General features: G+C 42.6%; 1 protein-coding gene across 1 annotated transcript in view; it reads left to right on the forward strand.

Moving 5' to 3' along the window:
- Nucleotides 1-12,284, forward strand: part of LOC139049178 (uncharacterized) — a 136,834-nt gene that overhangs the window by 39,070 nt on the left and 85,480 nt on the right. The gene's annotated exons all lie outside the window — the stretch shown is intronic.

Genomic DNA, 12,284 nt, shown 5'->3' on the forward strand with positions numbered 1-12,284 from the left:
GTAGGATATCGAACCGAAGGGATGACGTGTTCTGGCTTCGTCCACAACTAAAACTCTGCAAGTTGAAGCTTCATGTATTCTCGTAAGCACACTCTTGGCCGCGGTACTCCAGCGTAAACGTCGAGTCAAGAATCGACTAATTGGACAATGCGGCGACAAAAACCGACCCGCTCACTTTATCTTTAGGACTGCGTACGGCTTTATATATATATATATATATATATATAAACGCAACAACATTATTATGTTAACAGCAATTTCGTGCGTTTTTAACGTGAACGTATTCAAATACCGGGATAGACTTGCGAGGAAGCGATTACCTTTCAAAATATATAAAGGAACGAAACGACGGGCCTGAAAGGTGGTGCTCTCGCAGTTTGTTGAAGCCTGTGGGAAGTAGTGTGGATAGACGCGGTTGCCAAAGATTGACAACGAGAAAGTTCACTTAACGAGAGAAGCTCTTTTTCGCGGTTACCCCAATAAAAAAAGATTGCAATGAAAGACGCAAGACGTGCTCGTCTCTATGGAGCGCCCTCATCTCGCAGCGCCTCGGACTCGGCGGTAGCGACGCGCCGCTCTCCGTCGAGGCGTCACGCGTCACGGCGTTGCGTGTGAAGAACGTCGCGTTATCGTGGGCCACATGCGCAGCCTTAATCCTCCGCCGACCCGTGCCCAGTGGCAGTGCGCCGGATCACACCTGCAATTCTACAACACGTTTCCCGTCACACACGAGCACGCACGCACACACACACACACACACACACACACACACACACACACACACACACACACACGCACACGCGCACACACACGCACAAACGCACACACACACACACACACACACACACACATATATATATATATATATATATATATATATATATATATATATATATATATATATATATATATATATATATATATATATATATCCGCCTAAAGCAGTATACCGTAAAGCTAGAAATATTCGAGATATACTAGCATCATCATCTAAGACTGACTGCCCTGATGCCATCGGATTGCATCCTTGTCGAAAACCGCGATGTAAAGTATGTCCCTACATGGCCACATCGCAACAGGTTACTAGTACGTCTTCAAGCTTTTGTTTAAAAATCAAAGGCGATTTCGACTGTGACACAAAAAACGTAATATATATGATTGAATGTACGCTCTGCAAAAAACGGTACATCGGACAAACAGAAGGGCCTTTCAGATTCCGCTTTAACAATCATAAATCCCACGCTAACACGTTGCCCTACCTGCCCATCTCAAAACACGTACATCTTCCTGACCACTCATTTGATAAACGGAGAGTCACGTTGCTTGAATCTGGATTTCGCTCAAATTTTGATAGAGAAGCCCGCGAATCCTCCCTTATCTACAAGTTTGATACTGTCGCGTGTGGTATGAATGAATGTGTAGGAAAATTGAATTGCATGTCTTTGTAGCCCGTCACTTGTCCCTTCTTCTACTAGTACGTGGCTATTCCCCTTTTTCTGTGTTTGCTTGATAACATAGCACATATTGAGCGCATATCGACGTTTTGTTGTCACGTGGCGATTGGTTTTTACAATTCATTTCGGTACGTTTTTATGCTTTGTATCTTAGATTATATGTTTGCAATCGCCATCGGTCTATACACGTGTCAGCTATCCTTTGAACGATTCGGATGCATTTTGTTCGCCCATTTTATTCGTTTTTCATGTTAACGTTACTTCATTCGGTTGATAAGCACATGTATATTAACTGTACTGACACCATGCAATGTATTCTGATGAAGGCCGGACCCCGGCCGAAACGTCAATAAACCGCTGCATACGCGCGTCTACTTCACTATATATATATATATATATATATATATATATATATATATATATATATATATATATATATATATATATATATATATATATATATAGGCGGTCTCTTCAAAGTTCAGCACGCAGGACCCGACGTACCATACGCAGGAAAGAGACGACATATTTTTGGAAGACTCCCTTACAAAAATTTTTATAGAAAGTCCATAGACAGTCCATAGACATTTGTCTATGAAGTCTATAGACTGTCTATAGACATTTCTTTAGACTGATCTATAGACAGTCTATAGATTTATGGCCGCACACTTTTTATAGACTGGTCTATAAAAAGTCTGAGTTTATAGACTGTCTATAGACATTTCTTTAGACTAGTCTATAGACTTATGGCCGCACACTTTTTATAGACTAGTCTATAAAAAGTCTGAGTCTATAGACTGTCTATACACTGTCTATAGACTGTCTGTAGACTTATGGCCATACACTTTTTATAGACTAGTCTATAAAAAGTTTGAGTCTATAGATTGTCTATAGACTTTCGATAGACTTATGGCCATACACTTTTTATAGACTAGTCTATAAGAAGTCTAAGTCTATAGACTGTCTATAGACCGTCTATAGACTTATGGCCATACACGTTTTATGGACTAGTCTATGAAAAGTCTGAGTCTAGAGTGTCTATGGATTAATTAAAATTCATGTTTGTAGACAGTTGTCTGCATAATGTCTATGGGCAAGTGTATAGGCTTACAGTTCTACCTTTGTAGACTGAAGTCTATGGAATGTCTACAGACAAATGTATATATACTATAGACATTCTATAGACTTCAGTCTACAAAAACAGAACTTTATAATCCAATACACTTTTTTCTATGACATTCTGCATACACTTGCCAACAAACAGGCATTTTCATTAATTTATAGACACTCTATAGACACAGACATTTTATAGACAAGTCTACAAAGAGTGTATAAGGTCATAACTCCATAGCGGCTATCTACAAGTTAGTTTACATTTTTCATTACATGCGGTAGCAAAACGTTTTGAATGTATTTCATTTCATTTTATAGATATGAAATGCATGGAATGCAGATAATATGCATGTGCACCTGTTCCTTTTCATCTGCACTTATGCATTACCGTTAGTAGATTAATAAAGCTCCTGAACCAGCTGTAGTTTCATATATGTTGCATAAACAGAAAGAATTTATATAGTGCTGAATCATGCAGTGCAAAAAATAAAACAAATGCACCGGCAATGCATTAACCGTTTTTATTGCTCGATATAATACATGAATTGCTTAAATTCTTGTCTTATGCTATTATGGAAACAGATTAAATATTTACACTACTCCTTGGCAAGCATGGTCGCCAGGCTGGCCTTGACCTTTGTGTCATTAGTCCCAAAGGTGCTGCAGGTGTATGCTGCAAATAAGTACATGCAGCAATATGAGGCAAAAATAACAGATGTGTATTCTTTGTATGTTCATTAAGCAGCTGAATATATTTACTCAAACCATCTAAGTCAATACTTAATGCGGTTTAACTATGACTAATGGCTGCTTGTCAATACAAATCAGTACCTTTATGCAATGTTCTATTGCATGGTATGGTGAACAATTAAACAGTCACAACTGCTGCTCGTGTCAGCAACAGTATGTTCCCTTTTATGACAAGTTCATATATGATGCATTAATGTACTTATCCCAAATGGTCCCTATATTTATTGCGGAAACGTTACCCAGTTGGGCTGTCTGTACAGTTTTTTTGGCTGGTAGTTAAGTATGCCCGTGCAGAGGGATGTTTTCAGAAGACGTGACTGGAATATTCCCAGTATCATGCCTAAGATTGTAATTTATTTTGCTTAGTACATATTGAAATGTATTTCTCATACTTTTAAATGAATGGGTTATTGGCCATAACTTCAACAGATGGCAGATGGGTTGATTGTATTGATACGGTACCTTAACTTCTTGCAGGTAATGAGGCCTCTTGGGCATGCTAACAGGTTTCCAAGTTAGGTATACCACATGAGCACCCGAAATACCACACGAGCACTTTGTGTCATGGCACGACAGATATGCACCTCCTAGGAAACAGAACTGATAGTATACAGTTCGAATGAATTCTATCACAGTAAATTATTTAAGGTGCTTTGAAAGATGAAAATTTTTTCTAGGCTATCGAAGTTCAGGACGTTTAGTTAACGCAAAAAAAACATATTGAGTAAGAAATGCCTTGTCAGTCTGCTTGACTTTCTTTTTTTTTCAATAAATAGAACCAATTTCCTTCAATTTTTATGAAGTGAAACGTTTTAAAAATATATTTAACACAGAGACTTTCTGGAAACTTTGACATGTAACAAGACAGCATATTTATGTGGCCAATTTAAAGTTTCCCGATCTTTTTCCAAGCCTTTCCTGGCTGTTTTCATGAAAATTTTCTGGCAATCTATGACGCCTGCAGCTTAAGTGCAATAAAAAATACTATGGTTTAATAATTGCCAAGTAGTGCCAGTCTATAATATTTAGATAAAACGAATAACACGTCAGTCACTTAACATGTAGTATTAGATGCAACTGACTTGAATCCCTTGTTTAATAAAGCTGACAAGGGCTTCGGCAAGTTCGTAATTGATGGCCACACGAGTACAGCACGGAAGACACAGAGACACGCGTAAAACAAATGCAACAATGTGAGGGAAAACTATACAATGAGTTATTTTTACGGTTCAATAGTAGTTTTCTATATAATTTGCTCTCACCACTTATGCCTCTAGTTAACTTTGTTTACCTATGACTAAAGACTACATGGCAATATTAATCAGTACCATTATGATGTTTCGTTATATTATAGTATGATAAGCAGTTAGACAACCATAATGGTCGCCGGTGTTAGCAACGGTACGTTTCGTTTCAAGACAGGTTCATGTGACACACAGTGTACTCATAAAAATGAAAGAAATGTTAGAATCCCAAACGATTCCTATAATAATAATTGTTGAAACAAAGATACCCTGCTGGACTGTGCACATTTTTCAGGTGTTAATGCAATGTGCCCGTGCCGATCGAACATGCTCAGCATACTGACTGCAGTTTTGAACAATCACGTTAACATTTGCAATTTATTTCCGCTTAGAACAGTCTGCATTGTCTCTTTTCTCATACTTCGAGATGAATACATTTGCCACACTTTCAGTAGAATGCACATGAATGGGGGCGTACTGATCAGGTCACTTATCAACTAAAACATGTTACGATCTCTTAGGTGTGTTAATAAGGGTAGAACAAATGCAATATCCACTGAATTATTTGAATAATCTGTGCGTTATCTACTAAGAAAAGACCACCAAATTGATAATCTGGCTCTTTTTTCTTTTGTACAGCGCATATAGTATGCAGTCTGTCCAAGACGACGGCACTACATGCAACAGTAATGAAAACCGGAACACTTATTGCGCACGACAAGGGCTTCATACCGTGCACGACTGGCACAATGCGAATCTGCGCCAGCAGCTGCCTAGAGATTAAGAGCACGTAAACTGCATAACCCCGAAGCATCGAAAGGCGCTTAACGCTTTTCATATAGCTCGAAAGATAACTTATGCTGCTAAACTGTTTAAAAAAGAGACAAAAAACAAATCTTACAACTACCGTCAAACGCAATGCCTTCAGTTTGAAACGTGTAAAGGCGCTTCCCGGAGCGACTAATTTATTGTGCTCCAATTTTTTCGGCTAAGTTGCGAAGCTGCGAGTGACTGAGCTTATCGTAGGTTTCATGCTCCAAAAGCGTTTGTGGTTGTATATATATAGATTGGGTGAATCTAGAGATTTTCGCTTGACATTTCTTCAAGTCTCGTGTTTTGCTTGCGGTAACTTCCCAAAATTATTTAGATTGGTTGCCAGAAACCTTAAAAATACTGCTACCTTTAAACAATGCGAAAACGGCAGTGCACACACTGCTGATGCATGCCCCGCAAACACGGCCTTTCATCCGAGTACGTCAGCAGTCATTTAACTATACGTGTCTGTCAGAACATTCTTGATGCTAACACAATTTCGAGATATATACGTAAAGCGTGTCACGAGAATTTCACTACACATGCGGCGCAGCATTCATCGCGGCCGGATCAAGCGCCACGAAATGAGATCTACCACACTGGCTGCCCAACATACACAATCCGCTTAGTGGTAGCTCAATATCAAGTTAAAACATGGTGTAGCTTCCTTCTTTACGCACCCAAACTATTATGCGAAAATCAACAAGCCCGAGCGATCGCTCGCCGTAAAACATCCCGTATAGTAGAAGCGAGAACAAGAGCGCGTTATGAAACCATGTCAACGACAAACCGACACTATACCCGAGTCGCCTGCGCTACATGCAGCCGCTTCGCGCAACGAAATGCGCTCACATAATCATGAGCTATTGACACAAAACAACTTTGCTAAAGCTTACCGTTCAGTGTAGTTGACGTGTGATGCCACAAAGATGACACGCATACACAGACACCAACGTTCAGGCGGACACCGCACACCGGTACAACCGTTTACGTGCCCGGGGCGCTCGTTGAGATGGCGCACCGCCGCGCATGCGCAAGAACTCCGAGCATGCGCAGGAGCTCCGCGCGCGATGGCGCGCGCGCTCGGAGGAGTGTGAGCGCCTTTTCCTCCTTCATTTTTTTTTCGCTCTCTCTCTGCGCGCCATGCGCGCCGGAACGGGTGGCTTATTCATCTTTATCACCATTATTCATCTTTTTTCGTGGACGAAGGAAATGCGCTGGCAGGTTGTATGACAAACGCTGTGGGCTATCGTATGAGACTGGAACGCTAACTTGAATGCGCTGTTTGTAAAAGCCATTACAGGGCCCTTCAAACGTTTCAGACGCATTATTGCCAGCGTCGATTAGTAATACAGCGTACTTGTAGCATATCTTCCAGCGTACCACCAAATGTGATGCCCGCACGTATGTTAGTGCTAATTTTCTGTTCCGGTGATAGGTCAAAGCAATCAGTACAGCATTGAGGTACTCATATGCGTGGCTGCCCAGGCATACCGCCGGCGAAATACTGGGTGGGCTCTGATGATTTGGCACCTATTTTAAGTGAATGAGAAACTTTGATGGGTTTATAGTGCAGGATATCAGTCAACAAAAAACCGCCCTATGTTAGTGACGCAGCCGAGGTATGAAGAAAATGTGAAAAGTATCCGAGAATCGGACGACACACAACGCGAACACCACATGCGCGACATCGGTTCATCGCGCATTCACAAAGTCCGCGTTGTCAGCTACAAACATTACGAGTGTCCTTGCTGTTAGCTCGATGCCTGTTTGGAATCCACTTGTAGCTGAAGCTGGCGTTCATAACAACTATTATAACAATTGGATCGGCGTTTTGCTTTCTTTATTCTACTGCCGCAAAAGTGATGCGACAACTGTGAAGACTGTCTTGGGATTGCCGAGACCGACTACGTAGATCATATCATGTGGTCAACAAATGCGGAGGTATACACTATGTGTATACTAATGTCTACAAATAGGCTCTACAGCAATCTCAGCAGTATACAACTTCAGTGGCTTATATCAAACGCAGCTACGTATTATCCACCGGTACCTGCATGCGCTTGGTTACAGCGTACACGGGTTGGGCCCAGATTAACGATGTTTGTCTATTGTTAATCTATAGACATGCAATACCACGACAACTCAGAGGCAGACCAGGTGGTGAATTCACCACCTGGTCTGCCGGCTTTCGCGACTTATTCACCACCTTTGCCACATCATCACCATCTGACCTTCACCAGCTGGTCTCGCGAAGTGTACGTCCGGGAAGCAGCCAGGTTTAGGGCCTTCGGGTGCCTGGAAGACCTTTGTGACTCGGACGTTGCCTGTTCCGCCACGATCCTCGTTCGGTGCAGCTGCACCGAATGACGACTAGCAGTCTGCACGGTTTGCCCGCCGCGCCGGGGTTGCACGCGGTGCCGGTCGCGCATGAACCAGTGCCATATCATCGCCTTCGCAGAGGGCGGGGAGTATGGGAACTCGGCATTACATATTATCGACTTTCTTATATAGACATTCAATACACCAGGAGAGAAAAAGAAATAGAAACCTTAGCCGACTATTATTATTAACTGTCTAATATAGAGAGTCTATAGACAGAGTATGGCCAAAAATAAATAGAGACTGTATCGGCTTTCGTCTATAGGTAGTCCATATAGAGGGGAAGCAGACAAAAAAGAAACAAGCACTTTACGGAATTTTTTCTATAGACCGTCTATAGACTGCGCGTAGACAAAAAGAAATAAAAACCTTATTGACTTTCGTCTATAGAAAGTCTATAGACAGAGTATATGGACAAAAATAGACAGAGACATGTACCCACTTTCGTCTATAGGTAGTCCATATAGGGGAAGTAGACAGAAAAGAAACAAACACCTTATCGACTTTTTCCTATAGACCGTCCATAATCTACGAGTAGACGAAAACAAATAGAAACCTTATCGACTTTCGTCTTTAGAAAGTCTGTAGACAAAGTATGGACAAAAATAGATAGAGACCGTACCCACTTTCGTCTATAGGTAGTCCATAGAGGAGAAGGATACAAAAAAAACACCTTATCGACTTTTTTCTATAGACTGTCTATAGACTGCGAGTAGACAAAAAGAAATAGAAACCTTATCGACTTTCGTCTATAGAAAGTCTATAGACAAAGTATACCCGCCGTGGTTGCTCAGTGGCTATGGTGTTAGGCTGCTGAGCACGAGGTCGCGGGATCGAATCCCGGCCACGGCGGCCGCATTTCGATGGGGGCGAAATGCGAAAACACCGGTGTACTTAGATTTAGGTGCACGTTAAAGAACCCCAGGTGGTCGAAATTTCCGGAATCCTCCACTACGGCGTGCCTCATAATCAGAAAGTGGTTTTGGCACGTAAAACCCCATAATTTAATTTAATTTTATAGACAAAGTATGGACCAAAATAGATAGAGACCGTAATCCACTTTCGTCTATAGGTAGTCCATAGAGGGGAAGGATACAATAAAGAAACAAACTCCTTATCGACTTTTTTTTATAAACTGTCTATAGACTGCGAGTAGACAAAAGAAATAGAAACCTTATCGACTTTCGTCTATAGAAAGTCTATAGACAAAGTATGGACAAAAATAAATATAAGCTGTATCGACTTTCGTCTATAGGTAGTCCATAGAGGGGAAGTAGGCAAAAAAGAGCAAACACCTTATCGACTTTTTTCTATAGACCGTCTATAGACTGCGTATAGACAAAAAGAAATAGAAACTGTATCGACTTTCGTCTATAGACAGTCTACAGACTTTGTATCAACAAAAGTCCAAATCTATAGAAAGGAAAGGTCGTCTATAAGAAGTCTATAGACTTTCTATAGACAGTCTAAAGTCATTTTTGTAAGGGCTTACTTAACGTATTCGGCTGGTGGACCAGCCTTCGTCAGAGTACAGTACATTGCAGAGCATATATATATATATATGTTTAAATAGGTAACGCGGGGAAAAGATGCCGGATGCCGAAGCATAACAGCGACTGTGACAAAAAATTGTGAAAGCGTGTCACGTTAGATATATCTTCAATGAAATTTGGTTGAGCAAGCTTTTCCATCTCTTGAAAAGCCAGCAATTTCATTTTCATTGTTTATTTAATTACCTATTAAGTAACGCATTCATTCATAGCTATGTATTTGAGCATCCACAGGATTCTTCCATGCGGACAGTGTTTGTACGATTCTAAGTGAAATATTTCTTGCTACACTTTGCATGAAGCTTTACGGGCAGGTGATAGCGAGGTTGGCAGAGGAGCGAGGTTGTGTGAAACGCCGTCCTAGTTTTTGATTGCTCTGGAGAAATGGCAAACAAAAAGTCTGGTACTTCTGCGGACGAACAACTTGGAGTGCCTGACCGGTGCGGTGAGGCATGTAATCTGCGGAAATGATGCTTAGAAAAGAAAACCACTAAAGAGAAGAGGAAAAAAACAATAAGAAGTACGACGTACAGTCGATAACTTCCAACTAAATTTTATTTGAAGAAACAGAGTTGATATTCATGGAAAACGAATAGTACCGCCGTGACGTCAAGAACTATCTATGGCATTAGAAACGCAATATTTTTGTCGACAAGTGCCGTTGACGGGCATCTCGCTTTGTCGGCAATCGTACGTGAATCGTACAATGTCAGGAATCCTACATGAAGCAATCGTACATGAAGGAATAGTACATTGATGTCAGAAACCCTACATCGAAATAAATTTTTGATATGAGCTAGAACTATATCAAGAATATTTTATGTACGTGCTGTCCTAGGCGAGAACGACCTTACCGTACGCATTCTTTGATAACGGATCACCTCCAATTCAAGTACCCCATAGAATCACGCGTTATCATGTATAACCTACGGCTGCCGTACTTCTGTCCGCCTCTTACGTAATGCCTAGCACCAAGGCTTTTGAGGCATCATCAAATAAACTAAACACACGTACCAACCAGCGCAATCGCATTGCTTCTGAGTCATGCTGGCTATATCGTTCACACCACCTGTACGCATTTGCTTCGCTTGGTCTACAGATTTCAAAGAATAAAAGCCAGCCTTAGCATGGAGTTTCCCACAATTAACACTACAGGGAGCACTGGCGCGGCGATCGCTCCGCCACCATGAGAAGGATGGTCACAGTAGGCGTGTTTGTCTGACCTTCGTGCTTGTGGCTTCAGAGGATCTTGTGCCTTTATTTACTACTACGCTGTATCCACCATCCATAGACTACATTTGAAACCATTCTATACTTTCTCTAAATGTAGAAGACCCCCGTATTCAGAATACACCTTAACTCGAAGCCCATGCTTGACTCGATCTAACTGACGCGTGACGTGAACGTACCCAAGACGCTCGTTGCCTTTCCTGTGGCATAATAGGCACAGGCGTCATTTAAATCGAGTCAAGCACAGGCTTCAAGTTAAGGTGAATTTCTTTATTTTGGGGACGAGACTCTGCGAAAACGCACGATCGCTACTAATTGCAGCGGTCCAGCCTATCGAGGTGGCCAAACCGAAATGCGCCACGCGTCTCAACCCCTTTTTTTGACCTCGGGAAATTCTTAAAGAGGTCCTGAACCACTCTTTATCGAAGCCGGGAAATGCATTTGCAGTTTAAATGGACAATTTTAGAAATACTTGGCCTGTATACAGTGCATCACTGCGTTCAGTACATGAACGCGTCAAGTATATCAATGCTTTCAGAAGAAGCGGAGTCATTGGCAGTCAAAGGTCTCGCACGATCCCGTACGCTGCGCTCCCGGTTCCTTCTTCAATGCCTTGCTCTGGGAAGTCTACAGCGGAGCGAGGCGTGCTTACAGCGCTCCGCCTACTGAACGTCACCGTGGCGCGCAGTTCAAATTTGACTTTGGATGTACGCCACTACTTGCAATTTTGGCGCCTATCGCACGCCAGCCAAACGTGCTGCGAGACGCGGTGCTCCTCCCTCAGCGAGGTCGCCGTGCGCTCAGCCAGCGGAGTCATCGCGGCACCCCGCGGCGGCTCCGGTATCTGCACGCTACGTGGCAGAGCGCGGCTACATGCAAGTGTAGTGCGTATGCTCAACGTTGTGCGCGACAGTGAGTGCTCGCTCGAGCTCATACGGTCCTGTTTGGCCGTGCTGCGTGGTACGGACTGGCTTTGTCCTGCACCAGCTTGACCGGTGGATAGTAGCCACATCCAACTTGCACATGTTGAAGCGGTCCCAATAACTGTAAACGAAGCGAAGTCTGCCAAGGCGTCTAACCAGGGGCAGCCAGGAGTAAGCTCGCGGTGGCAAGCATGCGTGTGTGCTGACCTTGAGCTTCGCGTGGCTCGTGGCTATAGTTGGGCGTTCAAAACTTTTGTAAATTAGGGAGACACAAAGCTACGACACCGACAAGCAGGGTGACCAAAGTTTAATTACTGCGTGGGCGGCCGAGTGTGAGCAAACAATAGTCGGCTTGTTCCGGAAGTACGTTGTTATTATTGAAATTCAAAACCAGATGTTCGCTTACCAGCTTGTTTGTTAAATTGAGTCAATAAATATAAACAGTAACAGTAGTGAAAGGCGCACTAATGCAAACACTCTTCTTCACACTGACGTCAGCTATTGAGCAATAGTACGTAGCCGCGTATGTTGGAATTTGCTATATTACCATATAAAGCGTCCAGATAATAGAGACAAGAGCAAGATCGTGCTGAAAAGAGAGCGTGCTTGAGAGAAATGAGACTTCGCGCTCTGGCTTATGAGCTCCACGCGCCGCGCACGAATGCGAAATTTGGCTGAGATGTCCACAGCAGCGTATGCTATCCGCGGACTGCGCTTTTTTTGGCCAAACCGAAGGGGGTGGTTCAGGACCCCTTTAATTGTTTCCTATGCCGCTTGTCGGCTCATCAGTCAGTGGTGTAATGGTTTCAATATCGGGCTTCTGTG

The sequence above is a fragment of the Dermacentor albipictus genome, chromosome 8 (genome assembly GCF_038994185.2).
Source record: "Dermacentor albipictus isolate Rhodes 1998 colony chromosome 8, USDA_Dalb.pri_finalv2, whole genome shotgun sequence".
Classification (NCBI taxonomy): Eukaryota; Metazoa; Arthropoda; class Arachnida; order Ixodida; family Ixodidae; genus Dermacentor; species Dermacentor albipictus.